Source organism: Atta colombica, unplaced genomic scaffold (assembly GCF_001594045.1).
Source record: "Atta colombica isolate Treedump-2 unplaced genomic scaffold, Acol1.0 scaffold96, whole genome shotgun sequence".
Classification (NCBI taxonomy): domain Eukaryota; kingdom Metazoa; phylum Arthropoda; class Insecta; order Hymenoptera; family Formicidae; genus Atta; species Atta colombica.
Genome location: NW_017259590.1, coordinates 1,980,145 through 2,007,583, shown reverse-complemented (window position 1 = coordinate 2,007,583; position 27,439 = coordinate 1,980,145).

Below are 27,439 nucleotides of genomic sequence, written 5' to 3'. Positions count from 1 at the left end.
TCAATAAAATTTTCAGATCTTGCTACAATAAATTTTTTAATATTTCAGTAAACCGTTCTTTACATGTAAATAAATAAAAAAATTAAATAACAAATATTGGTATTATTCAATGCTATTTTTATTAATATTAAAATTAACTATTCATCAGCCCGATAGACACTAAAATTATATACTTTAAATAAATTATTACCAATGTTTATTCCGCAAGAAAAATTAAAAGCCTTTTATTTTTATTAAGATATTAAAAATAGTCCTTGTAATTTTCTAAACATGTACGCAACATTTTATGGAAATAAATGCAATAAATTAACCAATACGCAACCTACAATTTTTATGGTAATTGTAGAAAATTAAGTGTGTTACAGCATGTATAAAAATATATCGCCGCAAATAAAGTAAGCTTCGTTGGAGTTTCTGATCGATAAACTGACTAGCATAAAAAACGTAGTCGAAGGTTAATTCCAGAAGATTTTTCACGCGGCTTACACTTTATTCTTATCTTACATACATTCGATACAATCTACAAGTCTACTAAATTTTATCATTAACTTATATAAGCAGATAGATAATGGAAGCGTCTTACTTATAGTAAAGAAGAACGTAAAAAGCGAAATGTAGGTATCAGAAAAAAACCTGAAGAAAAGCGGGTTAATGCAGGACTGCATACGCTTCTAATGTCTCGGATACCATTTTGTTTTTAATAATGTCGTACTCTGCGCGCACTTTGTCCGACAAGAAACCGCGGAAAATTTAATTTCGTCGTCTCGGTGGAATAAATGAAAGACATGAATAGCAAGTGGCTAGCATCTCCGAACGACTTAAGTATTTCTCGTTGCAGAGTGCAACGTCGACGGTCGCTGTAATCTTCGGAGAAAGGAGACTGCAAGTAAGAGAGAAAGAAAAGGGAAAAAATATACCAGCGATGAACTGCGCAATACGCACGTAACACCCACGCGAACGTGAAATTAATATCGATAACCGAATGACGATGCGACTCGTGGCGCATAAAGTAAGTCCGGCATTGCTTTTTTTTCCTCTTTCTTCGCCAGCAAGAATTAAAGTCCACGCTCACGCCCGAAATAAAAATACACGCGCATATAAATTTCGCGATTGCGCGAGAGGTGACGGTACGTTTATTTTTCTAGTTTAACGGCCTTAACTAACTTTGGTCATCGTCATAAAACGTGCCGTTTAATATCGGCAGATCTTGTTTTCTCATCATATACTTTTAACGCGCCTGTATATGCGATTCTTATCTGATGTCGGCGATCTTTACATTAGTTAAATAACACCAAGCGATCGTATTTAGAACTAATTATAACTAGAAAACAACTAGATACGATAAGACTTTGATAACGGAAAGTTGTATTTATTTGCGAATTTTAAATATGAATTGTCTGTTATTCAACTGCAATTGTCTTTGTGAACTAATTTTATAAATTTATTTATATAATATTAATAATAATTTTATATGCTCTTACAATACTGTGATACATTTATTGATGTAACATTCTGTTATGTATGAATATTGTACACAATGTTAAAATTTATTAATTTAGCTATTACCTGTAACATTATCTTTCGTAAATTGTACAACTGTATAATTTATCATAATTCTCTATAAATTTATGGATTTTACACGTAATAATGTAATTTAAATAATGTTTCTTAACCGTTTGTTAATATTATTATTTCGTATTAGTATAACCATATAATCATCGGATTTATTTACAGTTCAGCGCCAATGCAGCGTAATAATTAAATTAGATGTTTTCAATTACTGATTTTGCAAATTAAAACGTTGATAATATTACAAACTGAAAATTAAAAATTCTTTGATGATAAACTTTGATTGATAAAAATAATTAAACGACGACACTTCTGGAACACCCTGTATGAAAATTCGGGCGTGTGTAACAGTGACACTTGCACTTTCACGGACGAGAACACCTGTTCTTGCAGTAATCAAACATGATGAGATATCGCGTATCAATCGTAAAGATCGACTGAAAATATTCGAGAAGAAGTGACATTCGACAATTCGTAAAACATGAAGAGAGCCGCGCCGTTTTTATCCATCGACATTTACACGCAAGGAACGAGATTTAATCAGCCATTTCACGAAAATTTATCGCTCGCTTCTTTGCAAAAATTGCTGTGATAAAATTTCATAAGATTTGAAGCAACTCAGATTAAGAAGTAAAACTAAAATATGGAATTAAATACAGACAATATTAAAAACGAAAACTTACTAATAAGAAAGAAGCTGTACAATATACTATAAAAGTTAAAACTCACTATAAAGAGCGAAATATACGTGGAAAATATTTGGAGATTTTTAGGAAAACAAAATTTAGAATGAACTGCTTTTCATAAAAAAGTTATTTCGTAGAATTTAGTTGTTACTATTCTTTGTAGTTTATTATAGAATTTTGATTTACTTTCTAAATATTTTTCTACTTATTATCTAATTTTAGAGTCATATTTGAAAATGCGACAATGCTTTTTTAATGCATTGATGCAATTCGCAAGATTGTCACTTCGAAACAATCATTTCGTTTTCATTATAAAATAATTTCTAATTTTATGTTTTTACTATAAAATAATTTTTTAATAATTTTGTTTACAGTCAAACATATTGATTTTATATTATTATAATATGGTGATCAAGTGTACATTAATACTCATACGACACGAGGTTGAATTTTGTGAATAACAAAAAATATACGAATTCGTGATTTTTGGGCGATTAAAGGGCGGTCGACTCCAGAAGTGCACCGTTATTCGCGTGTCGAGTCACTCTGCATAGTCGCCAAGTTTCATACTCGGATTGACGTGCCTCTCGGGGTCGGAACGGCGCGCGGCCCGGAGTCAGACGTTAATCTACACCGCGAATCGGAGTCAGTGGCGATCCGTAGAAGGCGATCGCGCATTTAAATTGGTCGAGGTCTCTCGGTTACGCTCGAGTAGTAACACACTTCCCCGGCTCGAGTATGCAGCTGTAAACTGTTCTGCAGACGCGAGCGCAGCCACGGCCATCGACCAGAGTTCCCTCCGCTCGCGAATACACAGTGTCCCGGAAATCATCGATCTTTCATTGCAACCGCCAATTATTTAATCGATTTCCGGCCAGATTTTTGTCTCACCAAAAAAAATTGACACCGAAAGTCTTTCAACTTTTTTATGCAACAAATAAAATAGAGCAATATTTGTATCAATATTTATGAAATTTTCGTCTATTTTCGAAATATTTCAATTCACTTTTTTTTTATATTATATAATAATACTTTTCAAAATCATTCATCTGTAAAAAAAAATCATAGACTGTGAATTCGAATCGCAAGAAATTACTATTGTTGGTTCCATCCTTCCGATTAATATTGTAATAATCTTAGAAAAATATTTACATGTAGGCAATAATTCTTTCCATGAAACTTTTCTTGAAAAGTTATCGCGATCAGAGAATCATATTTTTTGAGGATACACCCGGTAGATCCGAGATATTCTGTATATACCTTTCGCCGCTCCAGTCTTCGTACCGAGTTCAGGTTCACACCCGCGTACCCTCCTTTATCACCGGGACGCGAGGGAAGGGAACCCTAAAACGTCGTATGTCTCTTTTTCTTTTAGCCTTCGCGTCGCAAAGTTGATTCATACCATCGGCGAAATAGAAAGTCCGCATCGTGTACGCGATATACAAGGCGAACGGAACTCGCGGAGCGACGCAAATATCAACGCTATTCTTAGCTTTATTTATTGCAATTGCATGATATCAGTCTTGCACAATGTTTATGTAAGGAATAAAGATAGCGAGCGAGTAGAGCGCCCCGCATTTTTATAGGGAACTTTAAAAGCTTCACCTCCCTTTTTTGTCCATTCGAATTGCATAACGTTGCACGGCTTGCATAACATTTGAATTATATGAGATGCTATTCCGATCGTTTATATGCGATTTAATCCTCTATTGCTCAATGTAATTTCCAAGTCATGTATCGACTTTATTATCGTCTTTTTCTTCTTTATTGTACTCTGCCCGCCGTATACATATCATTCTTTTAAGTATCGTCCCTTTTTGTATTAGTTACTTTAAAAAAAAAACCCACTAGATTCATCGTATTTACAATACAAGATATCTTTGATATCCATAGATTAGCGTCTCTACCGCGATGTATAAATGTTAATCCCACTTTATCCCCCGGAAGAAAGTTTCTTACATTGACATACATACCGCGGTCAACGGTACATCCCGATTTTCTCGCTCGCCAATCGAGCAGACATTCCCGACGAGAGCGTTGCGCCGGATCTCCCACTGACCGAGGAACGATGATAATTTTGAAAGTGAATTCAGTTACCAGGTGAAAGCAGCCGCTGCCGATGTCCTCGTCGCGAGCGGTGAACGTGACACGGTGACCAAATTCGATTCTAAGCTTGAAAGCTTCAGATCTCGAGACCGTGAAATGCGCATTACAAAATCATTAGAAATCGATTTTTAAAGGGACAGATTTATCCTTAAGTAGTATTTACATTAGTAAATATTACCTAAGGTAAGATAAATATGACGTTATTAGTGAACATGCCTAGTATAGATATCTTAAAGAATTAAATTAATTATGAATTATAAAATAAAAGATCTAAAGCTAATCGTTAATAATATTTATTGCCGCTATAAATTTATGTGCGTTAAATAAAAGATGTTTCATCTCTAAATATTATATGTATAAGTTACAATTTATTTGGTTCGAAATATTGTATTCTTTGTCGACTGTCTTTTTTTTTAAGTTATAATTGTGCAAATCTTTTATTTTTAACATTTGAAAAGTGGAACGTTCTGAAGCTCGAGCAAGCAACGGAGAAATATTGGCCCGTATACTTGCCATACATTCAACATTAAATGTGACAAACGCGATCTGATCCAAGTTTTGTTTGCTTAACACGAAGATCGCGGTCAATGTCAGCGTGAGAATCGGAATAAGCACATTCAACGTTAAATGTATGGCGAGAATATAACCCAATAAATTATGCTACCCACTTGCTCTTGATGCAAAATATGCTTCACTATTCTAACAATAGCCTATCAAATATCTATTGAATTTTTAACTCCAATCTTTTCGTTCTACCAAAGTGGAACACATAGTGCTTACATTAAAATAAAAAAAATAAAGAAAAGTATTTCAAGGTGATTCTAAAGTTTTTTTTTTCTTAGAGACATTTTTCTACGTTATGTAACAGAATAAAAATAATTTCATAAAAATATAATTTCAGCTTTTAAATAAAAATACATTTATTTCTTCATTAAAGAGGAAGGAGTATTTTAGATTGTAACATCGGTGTCCCACTTTCGTAACTTAAAATCTGGTCACCTTAAACGGCTGTCTCTTCTCCACACTGCCGACCCTCCTTGCCCTTTTTTTATTAGAGATTCAGATGGCGTACCTTTTGCATTGAAAAAACTCTCCTACCGACGAAACCCGCTGACGCGGCAATATTACACAATAGATTTAATCCTCGACAAAATAATTCCGGAATACGAAACTACGCCGCTGACCAGAGCGGTTTTTTTTTCTCTCCTCAGTGGTCGGATTGTACCGATTTTGCAATAGCCCGTGAACTTTTTTTTTTTTTTTAAAGAAAACGTGCGTCTTAAATGCTCGAAAGTACATCTTGGATTACATTTAATTCAATTTACTTAATTTCAAGGCCTTTAAATTAAGATATAAATGTTAACAGTGACATACACGTTAATTACCGTATGTACCGCATAAATTAATGCTTCTGATACCTTTCTGATTATTATTCTTGACACTTCTTCCTGTGCAAATTATGTATTTTATTAATGATATCTCTTATATTAATGCCAATTTTTCCGCAAGAAATATCGAGATCAATATTTTAGAGATCATTAAAGTCGGACGGCGCGATGATATAAAATATTCTCACTCTCTAAAACATATAGGGTGTCCAGAAATTGTAATTACATACAATTATTCAAATATACTGTTTAAATTTAAAATATACATATTTTCATGAAAAAAAAAACGATTTTATTAAAATATCTAAAAATTTAGATTTTATTAAAATATCTAATAATTTTGTAAAACATTGATTGAACGTTGATGACAATGCTAAAAAGTTTTAATATTGCAGCTAATATAAGCGACTTAGTTATTTCGATAGTCCAAAGAAAATTATTTTCAATATCTAACTAAATTTTTAGATGCTTTAGTGAAATCATTTTTTCCTTGTTGGAAAGATCCATAAATTTTTTTTTATATTCCAACGATACACAGTTTTCTACAAAAATAGATTTCGATGTTCGATATCTGTCGATTCGAGGGTAAGATGACGATGATAGATCACATCGTAGAGACTCTCGGAAGAAGGTTTTCCTCGGTTGAAATTGAAAGCAGAGCACAGTGAGACACGTGTTCATACGTCACGATCAATCAAACGGGGATTTCCATGACGATATTGCACATCGATTATTTTTGTATCCCTTACGAAATTGACTTCAAGACACGCCCTTGCGAGTTACGGAAGAAATTCCATAAGAAACCATCGCTTTATTGGAGCTAGATTTGATCTTGTGCATGGCGCGGTAAGTAATAACGGATGTATCTGTCAGACACGCGATTCCTAACCGCTCATTTGTAATGTATCAATCTCGTAAAATCATTCTGAAAACTGTAATATCTTATATAACACATAATTATCAATTATATAATTATTATTTAATTACATAATTAAGCTATTCTTCTCTTTTAATCATTCGCTAATTATTTCACACATAATATTCATAATTTTTTTTCAATGCAAAATACTGAAGTAATACATGCTTGATTCTTCAAAGTCATTAAATTAACAACATTAATATAAATAACAGATTTTTTTATTTTTATTTTTATTTATTTATTTATTTTTTTTGCATCATCTATTATTAAATATTTTTTTCAAGCTCTGGAAAGTTTAAAAAATATAAATGAATACAATACATTTATCTAAAATTGATTTAACTATTATAATAAAACTACTGCGACATTCAAATTGGAATCTAAAATAATTCACTCTTCCATCACTTAAACTTTAAACTTACGAAATAAATTTTTTGATGGCACTTTATTCTAAGAGAATTCACGATCATTTGTTCTGATCGCGGATACATTGACAAATTTAATCGGACGCCATCAACTTGGTGTCAAATGTGAAAAGGATTAGATCAACAGGTTCCCGGTGACAAATGCGCTTTGAGCTGCACTTTAGACGAATTTCTCAAATGCACTACTTTGACGCGCCGTATCAGAGTGCTCTCTATAAAGTGTTTTTCAAAAATGTAATTTATTCTCTTTGGCAATCGATGATATTAACCTCGTCTATTTCCCACGCCTCTCTTTCTTTCTCGACACACCGGACAAGTTCCGACCCATCGAACCGTAAATAATTCCATCAAGGAATAAAAATCTCGTGTCCAAATTACAAGAGGGGAGAAGAAAAGCTTTATTATTCGTTTGCCCATTGACATCGCATTACAAAATGTAATGTGACAAGTGGTAAATATTCTTAAATTCATCTCTTCTTTCCTATCTCGTTGATAAACACCGTGACGGGTGAGAGCACAACGAAGATGAAATGAGAAGGAAGACCAAGGTGGTATCCGTGGAATGATATTTAATACCTGTAGCCTGAGCATGGCGAATGAGATGGATATGCTAATGGTAAACATGACGAAGGCGAGCGCAGCGCAAAGGGTGGACAGGAAGAATGACGATGAGGGTGGCAGATCGCGCATGGAATTGCCACGTCGACGCGATTCCGCCGATGACGTAACCCGCGTCTTTGCGTCACGGAGGGATGGAGAGATATATAGCTGGAGCGCGGTGGCGCGGAGGCGAGAGAGCGGTTGATTTTAGGCCCGCGCGCTTCTAGGGCACCAGCGGCCGGTTACGTAATCTACAACGCCGAGATACTGGCGGATCGATCGTTTTCGCTGGCGAAAAAAGGGCCTGCGCGCCCGGATTGGACGCGAAGGTGTCCAAGGACCCTGGCCGGACGAGTTCCAGGGCAACCTGAACCGTCCCGACGCTGCGTTCCGGTTTCGGAATATTTCAAGACGAATACTCGAATAGCTTACCTATTCTCTATTTATTAGCGGAGACGTTTACTTATTATTTTGCTCTTATTTTATTATTCGATGACATCTATTTGAATTGAGATTTTATTAAGTACGTACTGTTATAAATTTTCTAATGAGTGTTTAAGGATTTATTTACACGCTCGAAGAATAAAAAGCTGTATTTAAATAAATATTTTGAAAATAAATACGAAAATTAAAAGAATGTAAATCTTTGTGATTGTAAAGACACCTTCTTCATTTAATAAAATGTAGAATTGACAATGAATATGCAGAAAGTAATACAAGTGTGTAAAAAATTAAAATTAATATAACACAATGTGTAAGCAAATTGTAATAATATATATTTTTTCAGTAAAATTAACATTTATTATACTAAAATAATACATATCTTATTCATTTAAATTAGAATTTACGTTTTAAAATATTATTTTCGTTACTTGTTCATTAACTAATAAATTGTACTATTTTGATTTCAGAAATGTACAATATCAATCTAAATTGAATATCAATTTAATACAAAATATTGGAATAAAATGATCACATTATGTTAAATTAACGTTCAGATATATTTAAGATTCGATATAAAATTTTAACAAAGATCAGTAATACAAATAATTTTTACTATATGTTAACTTAATACAAATAATTTTTACTACATGTCCAATTGTTTCAAACAAATTCCAGCTTCTAAACTCGCTTCAACATTCAATTTTTGCGATATGTCGATATATCTATATAAATCGACTTTGCTCTCTCGTTCTTGATAGAAAAAAGGATTAGTTTCTCAATATTATAATGACGACATTTGCGAATAGCCTTAAATAATTTCGCTTAACCAGTTGATGCATTATTTTTCTCTCGGACTTTTTTGCGAAATACGCTGTCCAATTATAAACGAAAGATCGAAATAGAACTTATAAAGAAAAAAAAAATTGGGGAATCACTATCTAGTCTAGAAATATGAAAGTATTGCGTAGGATGTTGCAATTAAGAATAAAATTTCTCTCTCTGAGTTGATCGACCGGCGCGATGTATCACGTGTTGTTCCTCAACGAGGGTGAGTGCCAATCCCCGATCTATTTTTTACAAAAACTTTCCCTAATCTCTGCACCCGTCACGCAACATCTTACATAAATTGGTTATTTAAAAAACATCGTATCAAAAGCTGTAAATCAAACAGATAAAATCGCATGCAGATTCCAAGACTTTTTTTTTAATCTTATCAAAAAATTGATTCGCAATTATTTTTTTTATTTATTGCAATTTTCATCAGTCGATATTTTGCGGTAATATTTCGATATGAAAAAAAGCTCCCTTTAAAAAGGAATTTTAATATACGTGATAAATGCATCCAGTAGGGAATTATATCGAGTACACTTTAAACACACGTGTATTACTGAAATAATAATGGATCACAATTATACGTTCTATTTTGCAGCGAAATGTACGAGTGTATTGTGCGATTGTTGATTGAGATTAAACGTTCCTTAATAATTTAAAATTCCATATTCCTTCCATATTCCTTCGTCCATGCCTTCATATACGCATATTAATGGAAATTATAGATTTGATAAGTGATAAAAAAAAAAAGATATATATCGATAGATTGATACAGGCTGCCCTCGTCAGAAAATCAAAATCAGAAAGACCGGTAACTTTGCGATTCCGCGCGGCGTGACGCACGAAGTAATTTCCCCCGGATCGCGATGATGCACTCGCGCGTGACGAGGATGATTGTCGCGCGGCGATTTGAGCGATATTTAATTACACACGAGTGAGGCGCGCACGAGCGAACGAGCGGGCACGGTGCGACGACCGTGACAATTACTAAAGTATCCTACAACGACACGGCTGTGCGAAAAACGTAAGTTAGTCCGATTGTCGTCGATGCGCTCGTAGGCGTGTCTCGAATTGGCGACGATGACGACGAAGATGATGACGAAGATGACGGGAAAAAAATTATGTTTCTTTTGACGCGAGGTTAAAAAAACGCGATGATTTCGTCGCATCTTAAGCATACGTATAACTAAACGCTCTCTGATCATTAAATACGACTAACGACATGCAAATTCAGATTACACTTTACATATCGTACACGGTAGTTTGTATTTCGCAATTTATGTCCTGCGTCTTGTAACCTCTGTATTTTGCGTCGTTCATCTAGTATTCATCTTACGTTTTCATGTTCTGTATTTTGTAACATTTGATTATATTAGCAGTGCTACTGTAGCCAATAATCGGATAAAAAAAAGTGAAATTACGATTGCTTTGTCAGAAAGTGACAAAAAATAATCTTTCAGGCATTATAGTAACTAAAAATGACTTCTTTGAATCATCTTCTTTTTAGAGTAATATGAAAATAATTTTATTGAACTACTAAAATAATTATGTACATTCGAAGAAAAAAATATTGAAGTAAATTAGATGATAAAATATGGGGTAGCATTTTTAATTCATAGCTACTGCAATCAATTAAAAATGCCATATTCAGCCAATCCTTTCCTTTCAGTATAGGAAACTGAATTATGATAAGAAATGATGATAAGAAAAAATTTTGACATTGTAGCAATTAATTTGAGCAAATAAAATTATTTTCTGATCTATATCTATCTAAATTTTAAATACTTCAGCAAAACTTCTTTTCATGAACACAAGATAAAAATCTAGTGTCACGTTTTTATAGATAATCCATGACCACAATTCATCGCATCATCTTCATCAGCTCCTCCTCGTCACCGCAGTATAATAATTACGGTTTTGCCTTAACGAGCGGTCTGTACAAACGAACTCGTGCATATCAATATTTGTGTAGGTGGAGGCACTTACTGCCCGGGGATGGCATTGTTCGCGATGCCGTAGAACCAGCCGTATCGCGTTTGTTCAACACGGAGAGGATACCCGTCAATTCTCGCGGACTTCTGCATTAGCAGTGACTGTAAAAGTGACTCGCCGCTGGCTGCAAGCGTTATCGAATCACTTTCGCGAAGTGAGTTACTCCTCTCTACGGACTCTTCGTATTTTCACCGCCGCGTTTAGCCGCTAAACGCGGCAAGCCTTAATTGAAACGTCGACCAAAGTAACGTGCTGTGAAACACCGAGTACGTTTTCCATAGAATTTCAATTTTACAAATCTGCCGATGATATGAACAGTTGATATGTATATATATTTGTCGGAACGATTACAAGGAATAATTACATTTGTATTACACTATTATATTCATTAGGAACTATTTATTTGAAAATATGGGAGATTATTTCTTTAATGACATTAAAATCATGTCATAGTAGACACGGAGAATAAAGCGTAATAAGATTCTAATTATTTTCTTGCTTTATATAAAATATAATATAATTTCTTCCTTCATTCCATATAATTTCATACAAATATAGGTTATAATTTTATTTTCGACGCCATAAATAAAGGAACTAAAAAAGATATCTAAAGAACTTCAAATTAATCTTCTTGTTATTTCAAAACTGTTACTTTCCTCTTCTTTTAGTAAATTATTATTATTAAATAATTTTCAAGCTTGTTAAACTTTGTTAAAGGAAAAATGAGCAAGAAAAGAATTTTTATCTCTGTTCGCCTTACGCATTTATTCATGCATTCTTTAGTGGAACAGTAGCGCAAATGAAACCGGATGACACAAAATAAAGATGAGAATTGTTACGTATGCACCTTCCGTTATATTACAATACGTATACCCTGTTATATTATGCGTTGCCATATCGACGCTGCGATAAAAAATGTTAAAAGCACTTTCTCTTATGAATCTTTGTCCTGATCGTACAAGCAGTATCGGAAGTCCAGATCCTGTTACGAAATCTCGCCAAAATGTAAATCAGGTTTAATTTGCGAGTATTTATTGCACATGTAATTGTTTAATTGCTCGATTTACGTGCGTCATTAAATACTCTATGTAATTTTAATTTGATGCAAATTAGAGCAATCCTATTGTAAAACTGCAGCGAAAAGCACGGTAATCCCATTTCATGCAATGTTCCATTTTAGTGGTTCTAAATACCATATATTGTAATTTACGGAAAAACATATCAATATATTTAAATAAGCAATTTGTAACAACTAGATAAATATTCCACAACACTTTTTTCGAAAATGCGCTCGTCCATTTAATGAAAAAATTATTAGAAATTTCGACTCAAATTACAGCAAAATATAAAACACATAAATTTAAAAAGTTTTATTGAAAAATATTTGTTTTTATAATAATTTTAATATCTCCTTAGTTTTTTTTTTAGATTTTATCTTTTCTTTTCCTGCAAAATGCAATAAATTAAGGATGCTTTATACTTATGGCCAAAGCTGTATTATTAGATTATTCCTAATTTACCAAATCGTAATACATATGTAAAGACGATTTGAAACATCATGAATTAAAAACGTCGTCAGCAATCAAGATTTCTGAGAAGGCACATTGATCGTAAAGCAATAATCATAATTTGGCCGACACAATTCGTACGAGATATTAAAACGATTTAAAGCGACGCTCGAAAGCTGTTAAGGACTAAATGTAATTTACGTCTTCTCGCGGAGCGAACAGATAAGAGATTACTGCTTCTCGCGGTTAATTTTCCATTTCTTAATGCGTCGCGACGCCAATCGCCAAGAGGCAGAAGAGGCTTCTTCCTCTTCCTCTTCCTTTCACTTGTCATTGTACCAACCAGCCAACAATAAAGTTATCGAATAAAGAGATAATTGATTTTGTTATTCGATTTGCATCATAAACCAGCTACACTACATTTAACAACTTGCAAGTTCTATGCCGCATGTCTTCATAAGACGTGTCCGCAAGAAATTGATTGTTCGAATAGATTCGTATTAACGTGACGTTGTTCGAGACTCGTAATATAAACCTAAACGAGATTCAATAAAGAAATCAAATCAAGTCGTTTAAATCAAGTAAGATTAAACAATAAAACGTCTGTTTGTAATAACAATAAGTGAACTAAAAAATTAATCAGAAGATATAAATTATTTAATAGACTATTCAAAATAGATCCGATTGAAAAACTGGATCTTATAAATTTATTGATCCCACCGCTCCACTTAAGCTAAGTGAGATTAAATAATAAAATGTTGGATTATAATAAAACATTTCAAAAAATCAATTAGAACAAATATAAATTATTTAGTACATCCAAATTAAGCATGAACAAAAATTAGATTTTACAAATGCCTGTGCAACTGTACAATTTGATATATCATAATAAAAATTAATAGAGATAAACTCAATAAATTTAAACTTGTACGAATATTATTTTAAATTTGCTTTTAAAAAATGATTTCAATTTCCACGAAAAAGATAATATGCTCCATTGTTGCGCGGCGTACAGTCGCCGGAGATAATATGAATTAATATAATAATATATAATTAATTGTGCTACGCATGAGTTTATTCAAAACGCTCGAAGAAAATGCCTGCGAATCTCGGCCCACTGATCCAGTGACACCGAGTGTGTACGCAGGCAGTGATAGAACACAGCCACGTCGAAAGTAGCAAATCTCGCGGAGAGACTCTCGCTGGTTCATTCATAGGAGCAGTTTCTCGTGTACACACGACGACCACAACACCACAATCTCTCCGTGTGTGTGTGTGTGTGTGTGTGTGTGTATACACGACGCATTCGCATTCTCCGCTCCCGCATCTCTCGATATCCCGATCCCGAAGTAGGTAACTCGATTTTACTATCTACTCTCGGAGTTTGCGCAACACTTGCCGCGCGCGAGCACATCGCGGATCCGGCACATTCACCGATAATCGTGAAATCATCGGCGGTGTTGCTATTATACTAAAATGTCCGTTGTGATTCACGATACCTCGCCAACTCGCGCGTGTATGTTACATGTACGGTAACGTATCGACAGCCATGAGCGTCGAGCATATATCCGTCACACGATGAATTTCATTTCGCGACGTATGCGAATGCGGTCGTCAAAAGATAGATATTTTGTTCTATTCCGACGAGGCGATATAAAATCCATTGTTAAAACGCTTTCCCATTTTCGTTACATTTCTGCCATTTCTCTCATTTATGTAAAACGCTTTTAACGCCTTTCTACCTTTCGCATCGTAAAACGGAAAAAGATAGAAATTAAATTAAACAACGATATAAAATAAAAGGAAATAAAATACAGAGCGAAATTTGGTGAAATTAAATTAAATAGGATTAAATAATTTTACTTTTGATATAACTTTGTATTTTCAGTTATATCGAATTTTGCACGTGCATAATTCGCTATATTTTTCCGATGTACAGACACACATACATACGTGATTATTCTGTTTCAACATTTTATATGTTTAGTTTGCGGTTCAAAAATGTTGTAAAATTATTAATGTCAGGTTCATAAATAAACATAATGTGCAAAATATGCGTTACAAAATGGGTAGTGGTTTAATCTCAGCAACTGGATGACAACGTTCCGGGCAAGTTTCCGGGTTCATGAGATAATTATCTCGATGGTGTATAATAGAAGACAATGTATATGTCATAACTAACTATGTATTTGGGGCAAGCTTAAGTTTAAGTTATGTCGCAACTCGAATGTATATTTAAATCCTTTCTGTTTTTCACCTATTCAATAAACAAAAGCAAGACCAGCCGGAATTTAATTTAATAATTTTCCTTGACGCTTATAATTTTCTGAAAAATAATATTTTTCGAAATTATTAGAACCATCGAAATTATTATAACCATCACATTTTCTTTTTTAAACATTATACTTTGTTAATCCATTAATTTTTCGCCTATTTCAATTTCTTATTAATTTTCAGTTTGAAGACAGCTATTTAAGAATATAAATATCTAAAATATCTACTAACAATAGCTTGAACTTTTTCTCTCTCTCTCTTTCTTTCTCTGTTGATGATAATTAAAATTAAACAAAAGTTAATGTTTATCCACAGCATGCTGATAATAGTGACGAGACGGGAAACGATTACACTCCCCTACGTCTTTAAGAATATCGACTGTCATAATGATAAAATATATTCACGAAAGCTACGCTCAGTGAAATCGTATCGGTATCAATCCTCGAAAATAGTTTCGGATTTCATATTGACGCCTCGTCGACGAGACATCACACTTCACAGGATGTGTCAGATAAACCAAAAATGATTTCAGATAAATTTTGAAGTCAAAATAAATTACGAGTTATTCAAAAATATTTATACATATGAAAAAGAAGATGTAAGTTCTTTCTTCATAATTGTCATAAAAAATGTCATTAAAATTGTCAAAAAAAATCTCAGATTTTATCCGAATCAATTAACTTCTTAATATAAGTCATATTAAGTAATATTCTTCAATTATCCACCAATCCACAATAATTTTAATTAAATGGAATTTTTGCTGATTCTTATGTATTTTTTTAATGCTGATTCTAAAAATGAGATTAGAATTTATCCTACACAGTAAAAAAAATTGTATATTTGTACAAGAAACGATTCCACTCATGTTTTGATTAACAATTTGTGTTGAATTTTTTAACATATTCGAGTGTTCATTTAACATAATGTGATTATGTTATTTAAAGGGTTTGTGTAAAATTGACATTCAACGTTTCTAAGTGTGACACAATTTATGAGTAACATAAAAATAATGTGTTTTAAAATGTAAATTCTAAGACGAATGAATGAAATACATGTTAATTTAACATATCGTAAATGTTAATTTTCTGAAAGAATATGCTTCCATGATTTGTTCACAAACAGTGTCGATATTACTTTTTTTGCATTCATTCTCTTACGTATAATATTTGTGTACCTTCTAACATATCCATCTTGTGTTAAATTAATCCAAAATTTTGAGATGCAATTTACATTAGATGTAGTAAAAAGAAATCCATTATTTATCCATTCAATTTCATGCAAAAATAATGTATTTCTTTTTACTATATCTAATATTAAATTCGACACATTTTTTCCAACAGTATACTCCAATTTTTTTGCTCTTTTTAAACATTTAAATGATTAATATATACTAATATATACTAATATATACTATCATCAATCTTTCCAAATTTTTCAATGATATCGACATCTAATCTTACGCATTCCTGAAAGAAATATTCTTCGCTGAGACTTTGTATATAAAATCAACGACGATACGCGTATGTTTGACGTACCAAGACTCGGATCGATACTCGGAGGCACTCGCGGCCTCTCTGGGAGGGAAAGGGCCGTCCTTCCTCTCTCGTTCGTTCCCACCACAGCTATAAGGAGGACTCAAGGGACGGTAGATAAAGGCAGGCAATGAGAAAAGCGTACTGTGGAAAAAATTCCGCTCGAAAATTCACTGATCAAAGAGTTTTTCAAAAACAATGTGTATAAAAAAACTTATTTATTATTATATATTTAAATATTAATCAACAATCAAAAACTATTTTTACATTATTCCTGAATTTTATTAAAATTTTTTAATAATTAAATAATAAATGTACTTTTCAGAAACAACTAATTACACACAAACATCCTAACATTGAAAATACAGTCAAAATGTTCTGAAACATACAGATTGTTCTTAGTTAGTACGGTCAAATATCAACAGTGTATTCTAGAAACTGTTTCGAATAAGAACAACAAGTGAACGTGTGTATCTACTTTCATACAACTTCATCAAAGAGTTATTGTGTCGTTGCTTCCTACTAAAACTAGAACTAGAAAGAAACAAAAGAGCAGTTTAAGAAGTAATGTCGAAGTTAATTAACATTGAATTAAACCGAGCATTAATAAGAGATCTTTATCTTGGACAATTTTAATTATCTCTTTTTGTTTGCCCTTCGTGTTACAATATTCACACGGACACTGGCTTAGTATAGGTAATAGGCTGGTATAGGTAAAAGGGACAAGAAGAAGATTAAAGAAGAAAGGATTAAGAAAAAAGGAGCAAAGAGAGAGGGTTTGTTATAAATTATGATCGCATTTCGAATGCGCTCTCCGCCGGAGCTTTTCACCGCACCAGATAAACGCGTGTTTCATTAAACGAGACGCATTTATCGGACAGCGTCGTGCGCATGTTCGCAATTAATATCGGCATATTGTACTCGCTGGCACGCGGATAAATTGCAACAGTCGAGATAATCGAGGCGCGCCCTCGTGGGCGATTAAGCCGCCGTGCATTTCGAAGCTCGAAAAATCGCGCCGAACCAACATTGAAGTCGAACGTATGTCTTTCGATTGAGTCATGGACAACAGAAAAGATTCATTCAAGATTCATTCGATTGAATTGAAATTCTGTTCATTTAACATTTTTATAGTCTGTTTGTCAAACTCAAACGGAACATATTATCTTTCTTAAGCAAAATTATATTATCTATATAGATACTCTATACGTATAGAAACATATAATTATATTACATTTATTATAATTACATAATTAAAATAACTGGTAAGTATAATATCTGGAAGACAGACATTTAATTTAGGAATCAATTTTAATTCAAATTTTAATCTAATGCAATCGGATAACTAGGTTAAAGATTAAATTTTCAAGTTAATTATCAATTTAAACGATTGCTAATTTAAAAGTTAATTCCTTATTCAGAAAAAGGTAATTCAATTTTAATATGAAGATATTCTATCGCTTGTTTACTTCTTTCCTATTCTTCGTTCTCTTTTTCTTCTTTGAAATCTTTCGCCAGAAAGACAAGAAAGCAGAGAAAGAAAGAGAGAGAGAGAGAGAGAGAGAGAGAGAGAGAGAAAGAGAGAGAGAGAGAGAGAGAATATGCGAATTCTCCGAATCTCAACACTGCTGACGCTGTTAAAATTAAAATGCAGTCGATGTGCAACAGCTGCCTCAAAAGAAGAGAGAGAGAGAGAGAGAGAGAGAGAGAGAGAGAAGGAATAAAGAGAAAGAAAATAATATTTATTGCGTGTTTTAAAGCAGTTGCATCTCTTAAGAGTCATTAAATCCTATATACAAAATACATTATATGAAGCAATTTAATTGCAAGATCTTAATGTTGCTAATGACGCTTCGATAAGCAAAAATACACATCAATAATATACAATACAAATAAAAAGATAAATGTATAAAAATTGTTATATAGTAGACGCATAAAAAAACAGTAGGCGTAAAGAAAAAAAGGAGAAGAATTAAAGCATTATTTCGAAATGCGAAATCTGGAAAACATTTTTAACCTCGGAGAAGCCGATCTTCGTTTAGTATCAGACAACTCAGAATGCTCAGGGAAAAAAATCACCACAAAAAGAATCTACATGGGATCCCTCTGGACTAAAGGATATTGCCTTCTTCCTGTGGCCACGTTCCTGAAGAAGACCGAACAAAACTGGGCCTGAGTAGCCGTCAGGGCAGATTATTGCAATATGCACGCATCCGCAAACGTACGGAACGACGCGGTAATGGCGCTGACAAGGTCAAGTCGACTGCCAAGAGCCAGCAAGCCGCTCCAGAAATTCCCAAGTACCGCACGCGAGGCATTACTTCCGTCGCCGGGTGCTGCCGCCCTTTAGAAAAAGAGAAGAGAAAGAAAGAAAGAGAGCGAGCATAAGATAGGCCTTTCTCAGTGGAGCCCTGCACGTCTACGACCTCTGTCGGGTGCCTTTATCGTGGGACTCGCCTTCAATGAACAGGCAGAACGGCAGATTAAGGCCGCGGTAATTAGCCGGAATCCTAGACTGGCAGGATATCCCGGTGCTAGTGTTATCTGACGTTTGATGCGCAATGTCTATTACGTACACAAAGCTCAACAAGAAAACAGGGTTTCGGGAAAACTGCAACTCTGAGTCTCGAATTTCTCCCTTTAAGAGAGATGTTACGAGAGACGATACAGTTCATAATTTTTGTAATTAAAAAGATGACATTTTTAATTTTAAAAGAATAACGGTAATTATATTATAATTAATTGACAGGTAATTATATTACCTGTCAATAGAACAGATGAGGCTCGAAGAGTTTGCTGCTTTATGCTTCCAATTTAATTTAAAAAGCTATAATAATTACGTTATCTATAAAACATCAACAAATTTTATATATACAATTCAGAAGCAAATAAGTAACAGAAATAAATGTGAAAAATCTATCATTCCAATGTGAACGCTGCTTAATCGCGTATCGCGTGCTAATGAACGAGGATACTCGGCGTACATTAATGTTCCCGCGTGAGATCTTTTTCGCGGGCGGTATAGTAAATTATATCGCGATCGTATTTTCAAACGCATTCCTTGGATGAACACAGTACATAGGAACTGGCTAACATATTTACTACATTACGAAATAAATTATCAAGAGACATTTATATAACTAACACGAAATTAGTCTTTTAATATAACCATTAATCATTAACGGCAGACATCAACGTTGTTTATTGATTTTTTATCAACGACATAGTTACTAGAAACTGGATGTTGTTAAATAACAAAGAAAAAAAGTAATTTGTACTCTTTTAAATTTAAAAGTAATATTTCGAATTTCAAGAAAAGCTTTTCTATCTTTCTCTTTGCAGTCCCGAGAACACGCAAGTGAAGATACATAAAATGAGTAATACTTTCTCTCAGCAAATAAAAGTTGCTTGAACAACAGTCCAAGTAGCTATGATAGATTAAATTTGATAAGTGTTGCGACAATATATCTTTCGAGCACGCATTGTTCCCGTACATAATTCCCAGTATACAATATATAGTATATATAGTTTTGAACTTCGAACCTCAAGTGCGAATTTACACTCGTTATGAGATTCCTAAGTACCGCACAGTTTTACAATCCTTTATTTGAAAAGCAGTAGAACAATAAACGTTCAAATTTCTCACCTTCTCATATTATGTCGTTATAATTAAAACAAATTGTACGAGTTATAAAAGAAGCTCTTTGAAACTTTCGAGTACTATAATTTAAAAATAGTAATAAATAAATGCAATAAAAATATATAATGTCTACAAACATTCAATGGATTTATATTAATATAAAATTAATGTTAAAATTAAAAAAATTAATAAAATTATACTGCAATAAATTTGCAACAGAAAAAGTCGCAATTTTATATATAAATTATTATATAAACCTTTTTTTATCTCTCTCCGTTTCCTCTACATTTATTTTCTTATTATAGTTTACTTTAAAGTACATAATACTTAGTATTCCTGGATTGTTGCAGGTTTCTTTTTAAAAAGATGATACTGTCAGACTCATTATTTTTGTACTTCGCAGATACAGAACTGCTACAGCCAATAACAATTGATTTATGAGCATTATATCGAAACAAAAAGATGTCTAGGAGATCTATAACAAACTTACTTGTTGTATCGGAAGATAATTAAAAGAAAAAGAAATGACAAAACGATGATGCAGTAAATGGGGACAATAATTGCGCATTTATGGTATTCTATTTCGAGAGCATTGCAAGACAGCGAAGATACGTCTCTTTTTTTACGAACGAATAAGAATCAATGCTAAAATCAATAGCTCAACAACTGCAACTGGGACGCATTATCGAGAGGATTATCGTTCTGATAATAGATATTCTAAGTTAAAGACCTGCCACATAGAGGTTTCTTGTCGGACTTATAATTGTCGCACAGATTCCATAAAAGTATCTCTGCTACAAATCTTCAAACGTAGATATTATTTACTGATTACTTCAAAAAACTATCTTTTTCGTTCAAAGATGTATGTAATTATTGTGATTGTTTAATATTTTGATTAAACAATATCAACTACAATAACATCAATTTTTTTTATAAAACAAGTTCTCGTGTGTTATTTCACTTTTCTGATTTTCTTCGGCTAATTTTAACTCTAATTTATACTCTTGTTCGATTGTTATTGCAATAAGAAAGAAAAAGTTATGCAACAGCACGAAAGTTTTTCCCACCTTGAAAACCGCACGATCTAGTTCGCCGCTTCGCTCGAGATACAAAGCGAGGCGTCGCGGGTGATCGATCGATCGTGGAGCGATTCGATCTGGTCATGGGCGGACGGTACGATCGGTGCACGTTATTACGGTGAGGTGCTATAAATCGCCATTTCGTGCGTCGGGCGAAACGCGAGGCCGAAAAAGCGAGGCCGGCCGGCCGGCGCGGCAGGCGATTTTCTCTCGCTCGTGGATTCGCGATCCGGTGGACTCGCTCAATGCAGACAGTGACCTCCACACACTAAGTGACACGTAATTCCGCGCTCGACATTCCCGTTCGTGGTAGCGGACAGCAGCAGCTAACGTGTGCTCTGCACACAACTGTGCTCACGCTGCACTAAAAAAACAGGAGCGGCAAGACACACCTGAACAAGTATAGCGACAGCAGCGATCGACGCAAATCTCATTCGATATCGAGAGAGAATTTTTCACTACCTTTCCTACTTCTCTGCAAATCTTATTCAGACCGGAAATGCGTGTGGTTAAAGGAAACTCCGCAATTTTTTGCGATACGCAATAAAAATAGGAGCGCAAGCGTTTCCAAAAAACAAAAAAACGTAAAGTATACCCGTTAGCGTTAAAAATATTTATACAGATATATTTTTAAAAAGTACACGGGAAGAACAGTTTTGGGGAAATCTAAAAATTTATAGATGCAAGCCTGAAAATAATTTTGTTAGACCAATACAAAATTATTATATATAAAATAATTATATAAAACATTTAAGCAAAACATTTTTTTTAAGCAAATCGATGCAAAAAATTCTAGCAACTAGCTTGAGTGTTCCACATAATTATTTTGATGGTTAAATTCAACAAAATTATTTTCAAATCTATATGTATAATTACATTTTTAGTTAGGTACTTCACCTTCAAAATTATTTTTTCTGTACTTTTAAATATTTTTGTAGATAATATTTGAAATTTTTTAATCCTATTTAATTTCTCGAACTACTTAATTTCCTACTTTCTCTATGTCGTGTGATTATATTAGCTTAAGAAATATAAATTTCATAAGAATTACAGAGACTGTATATATAGAATCAGCATTGATAACAGATCTATCAAGTTATTGAGAATCTGAAACTTTAAATTAACGCCAAGGTATAGTTGACTGCTATTGCAATTTATCACAAGAGTGAGGCGTCGCGCGTCACAGAGGCATCACTCTCACCTTTTTTTTCAGTTACATAAATCGACCACAACTTTCGATCTCACGACGCGAGCTTTTTTTAGAAGAGGTTTCCTCTTTCGTGTGCCGAGGAGCAGAAACGAATACATTCATCACGCTTAGTCGAGTGAAAGAAAAAGATAGGCCAGCTAATTGACTTCTTCTTCGGGAAGAAATTCATTCTCCTTAGCAAAAATTAATTTAGAAAAAAGAGAGAATTCGAAATTTATCATATAAAAAATTCGAAATTCAACAAAATGTATAAACAACGTATACTTACTATTGAAAATTTAATCGCTACCTTTGTTTGCAGTCTGTAAGCAAATACTTGATGATTCAAGCTCAAATTAAAAGTAACACTCGAATTTAACTGCGGAGTAAGCTTTTGCTTTATTCATTGTAGTTACGGAATTTAATTCACGAAGAGCTTTTCAATTCCCGACAGTATGAAATGTAAGTTAATTAGTTAGAGAATTCCATCATACAAATTTATAACTGCTTTGTATGCGTAGCGTGTATTCGTATCATTTCATTGTTTTTTTTTTTTAATTAAAGGACATAAATAAAACATTCTTTCATTTACATCAAATACGTACATGAAACTTGTTCTTATCCTTAAATTAGATTGATTTTGCTTTCGCTTTCTCTCAAATTTTACACTATCATTCATAAAAAGTACAAGTGCATTTATCTTGTACGATGTTAATTTTTAAATGTAATTTTAGTGTAACAAATTGTAGAAAAATAAAAATATATTTTTTTAAATATTGTTTTTTTTATTTTTCATTCTTTTTCTACCAGCGACGCAAAAATAATAAAATTTTTTAGCTATGTCGTAGCAAATGAATAACATGATGTGTAAATATATGTTAATGAATATATCCTATATGAAGTTCGGATCGCCCACATGAAGTATGAATCAGCCATCCCTGCGGGATTAGCAATACTTGTATAACTAAGCAAAAGGCCTATTTTTTTATTTCTATACTAGAATTCTCTGCACTAGAATTCTCTTTCTCGCTTTCGCCAAATACTAAGTATAAATACGTAAGAAGCTTTCTTCATTTTAAATTCCAAAAGTGTGTAATACAAATTAAAAGGCCATCTTGGCGATGGATTGCATTCGAGTATAATTTAAGCTCTGTTTAGAAATAAGATTTCCATCCTTTTATATTATGCTTTATATAGAACGAAATTTATTAATTTATGCGGTTGTTGTTTTTGGATTTAATGGAAATGCTAAGTAATTTTAATGGATTTTTAAATTGCAGAAAAACATAATACATTCACGATACATGTTGCAAACATTTTTCATGTTCCAAATATTTTCCAATATTTTGTTTCGTTTCACAAATATAATAATAAAATAAGAATAAATTTCCAAACAAACCAAAAACAATTTTAAAAATATCAATTTGTATTTTTCTAAAATTTGCATTTTATTTCAAATAAATGTACTATCCAGGAAAAAATTCCTTAATAATAACATTTTCACAGTGAAAAATGAATTACGAGTAATAAAGTAATAAATATATTTTAATAGCAAATTGGTGCAGAATAAAACAAAATATTAAAATTTTTAAATAAAATTTTTTAATTAGATTTGATTTTTAAATTAATTTTAAAGATTAAGAATGACAATCAAATACGGATTATGAAATAAATGCAGTGTGCATACCAAGTATCGCTAACAAGACGGCGGTTAAGAGATTACGTTTTCAAGGGACAGGTTTACCCATTTCGGTTTACACAAACACACACATACACACACACACATACACACACACACACACACACACACACACACACCAAACCGGTACGTTAAACCCCCAAATGCGCGAATCTCTCGTGGGATGGGAAGTAGAATTGGCCACTTAAGCTCAATGCACATTGAATATGTAAAACCTATTGTACTGCACTGTAATGTTGATGTTCCCTGCATTACCGTCTGGTTTACAGTATTCACACAGACTCATGTAACAACATTTGAAAGAAAAAGGTTTCCTCGGATATCTATCGAGGGGACATTCACATTTCGTCTCAACCGCCTTTGTAATTTTTCATAATATGATGATCTCATATCTTTTACATCTTTTTACATGCTATTATCATTGCATATCAATATCATTGCATATCAATATTTCATTCATTATACTTTATTTATTTATTTATTTATTTATTTTTATTTCATTCATTATACTTTATTTATTTATATTCCTTAAAAGACGAATTATAAGATTGATCAATCGTGTTATGATTTAAAATTTTCCTTGTATATTCTATTATTATTGATATCATATCCTATTATTTTCTTAAACTTTCGTTTGTTAATCTCATTGTGCCTCGACCCTCAACCAGAAGGGAAACCTCACTCCAAAAGGGGATGACCGTCAACGGTTGGCTGCGCAAATGCCGGGCGCGCGTCACCAATCGACTGGTTGGTCGTGCACGAGAAAAGAGAGGAAGAGAGAAAGAGAGAGACCAACTTGACCTGCCCCAAAATCGAGGTGAGATACGAACGTGCGCGAATACAAATGGATGCCGACGAGCGTACGACGGAGGTGGGAACATATCCTCTCGTCGTCATTAGCTCTTGATGAAATTTCACTCCATCCGGTGCGGGACATTTTTGAACGGCCGTCGATTATAGTTATCGTCACAGCGATTTTCAGCTATACTTTTAACAAACCTGAGACGTCGCGCTATTTGATTTTTCCCCTTAATTTTAATTTCAAAAATGCGCTACAGATCATTGTTTACCAAAAAATATTGTTATCCAGTAGGACTATCTTTCTTTACAAATACAAAATGAATAATCTGCATTTAATCAAAGAAATTTTACTATAGTTAAGAAAAATCATTGTCAAATAGTCTGTAAAATAGTACGTTACGATTATAACTTTAACTTAAATTTTAACTTAACTTTCACTGAAATTCAAACATTTTCAAATCTAGAATTTTCATAATGTAAGAAAGAGAGTGTATTTTTATCTTATCTTATCAATAAGTTAATATCGTTCCTTTATTTCAAAAGTGACACAACTAGAACAACATTTCAAGTTACTGCCAAGCATTAGGTATATAAATATAATATCATTCTAAGAGTCATCAAAAGTAAACTAAACTTCATTAAAACAAAATCTTTAAAATCGTCACATCTCAAAAAAGGTAATTAAAAAAAATTGCCACAACACTAGGTGGATTTTTTAAGGGTTATGAAATAATAATAATTCGATTATAGTAGTCAATAATTATTTCTGTCAAAAAATAATCCTCCCTTTTTTTTGGGAAATTTAATTTTTTGAATTGAGTCTTTTGAAGTAAAAAAGAGATTTTGCTGAAATCTACAATGAAAAGATAATCTGTATTAATTAAAATTCTAATTAAAAATGGACAAATAAGAATTTTCTGATTGAATCTATTATAATTCTAATTGAATTAATCAGAATTTTAATTGATATATATGATCAAAATCTTTTAGTTTATTCATTTTCAACCAGAACGCGGTGAAATTCACGCGGGTATAAATTTATAAATTACACTTAGATATAAAAAAAAGTGAATTCACGTATTTTTTATACAAATAAAGTCTCAAAGGCACTAACTCCGGGTTCAATCGCTACCATCACCGATCCTTTCCCACACCTTTTCGCGGACACCCTGTATACGTCGGTCGCGCGCTCGAAAGTAGGTGACTGGCTGGATGTTGCGCTGCTGGGCGGCGCTGCCGCCCGTAGCCGCCATCACCATCGCCGTATCCAGCCGGATTCACACGCAGATGCCGCGCGGAATGACCTTCCGGCCCCCGCGCGCGCATTTGCGGCCCCGCAAATCACGTTGTTCCCCGTCTAAGCCGCTCGTTTCGTTTAGAACAAACGCCGCAAAGTTTTTGTCTCTCCTCCGTATACGCGATCCCACATTATGCATTATAGATGCAATTTCCCATTAAACGGCTGCTGACAGAGATTGTCAGTGTGATAATGATTATAGACAACGCCGGCTAGTAATCGATATAATGTATTACTTGATTTAACACGTGATGAACAAAATTAAAAAAGATAAGCACACAGGTATCATTTCATGTGGAATAAATTGATAAAAATATCTTTTAAGGAATGAACAAGGAATTGTTCTTTGAAAATATTAGATGTAGTAAAAAGAAATCCATTATTTTTGCATGAAATTGAAAAATAATGGATTTCTTTTTACTACGCCTAATAGTAAGATGCAAATGCGTGATATTTAAGAAAGATCATTGTTAAAGATGTTTCCCTATAGAAATAGATCTTTTATTAAATTAAATTTTCTCAAAAGAATGAAATCTGCGTTAGCTAATTTAAAATATATCTAAGATAAAAAGTATGATGGAATGCGGTGTTGCATCACACCTTATTCACATCTAGGGTTAATTGAGAGAAGGCCGACGGTTTGTCAACGCTAAACGGGTTTATCGAATTATTTTCATAAGCCGACGATTTAAGCGCGACCTTTGATTCAAGCACCAGACCTCGAGAGTAATCTTTTTATTATCGGTTGTCGGATCGAGTTATGACATGTTCAATGTTCATGAAAACAAGGTTCTCACGGAAATTTACCTTTTTTGTTACTTCATCAGAGAATTTAAATTGTCATGTGATCCATTTTAATTTTTGATTATAAAAAAATCAAGTAAATATAATTCAAATACCTATTGGTTTGCTGAAAGATTAAAATTTTGCCGAATAGGATCTGAAAATTTTATTAGACCATAAAAATAATTATATTAAAAACTCAAAAATGATGAGTAATGCTGCAACAAATTTTGATCAACCAGTTCTAATCAACCAGTTCGAATTTTCAATAAAATTATTTTCTGTAGATTTGTATTCAACAAAATTTCAGATCTTTCAGCAAAATCGTTCTTTTGTGTAATAATAAAGATTATTCATTAGCAACGTAATTACATCATTAGGAAATAAATTGTCTACGCGTAGAATAAATGACTGAATAAAAGCATGGACTTCGATCATCCTGTTATTCTTCCAATATGACCCAACTTATTTATCAAAAGTTCGAAGAATGATATACAGAAATAAATTAAACAAGAGAAAAGCATATAATAAATCTGTAATTACATTGGAGGAGATATAGAGTCTGGAAAAAGATTTCCATATTTTACTACTTAACTTTAAAGTTATAATAAAAGCGGTACATGACTTGAAAGCTACGCAGACCTAAGAAAAAAAAAATATATATATATATATATATA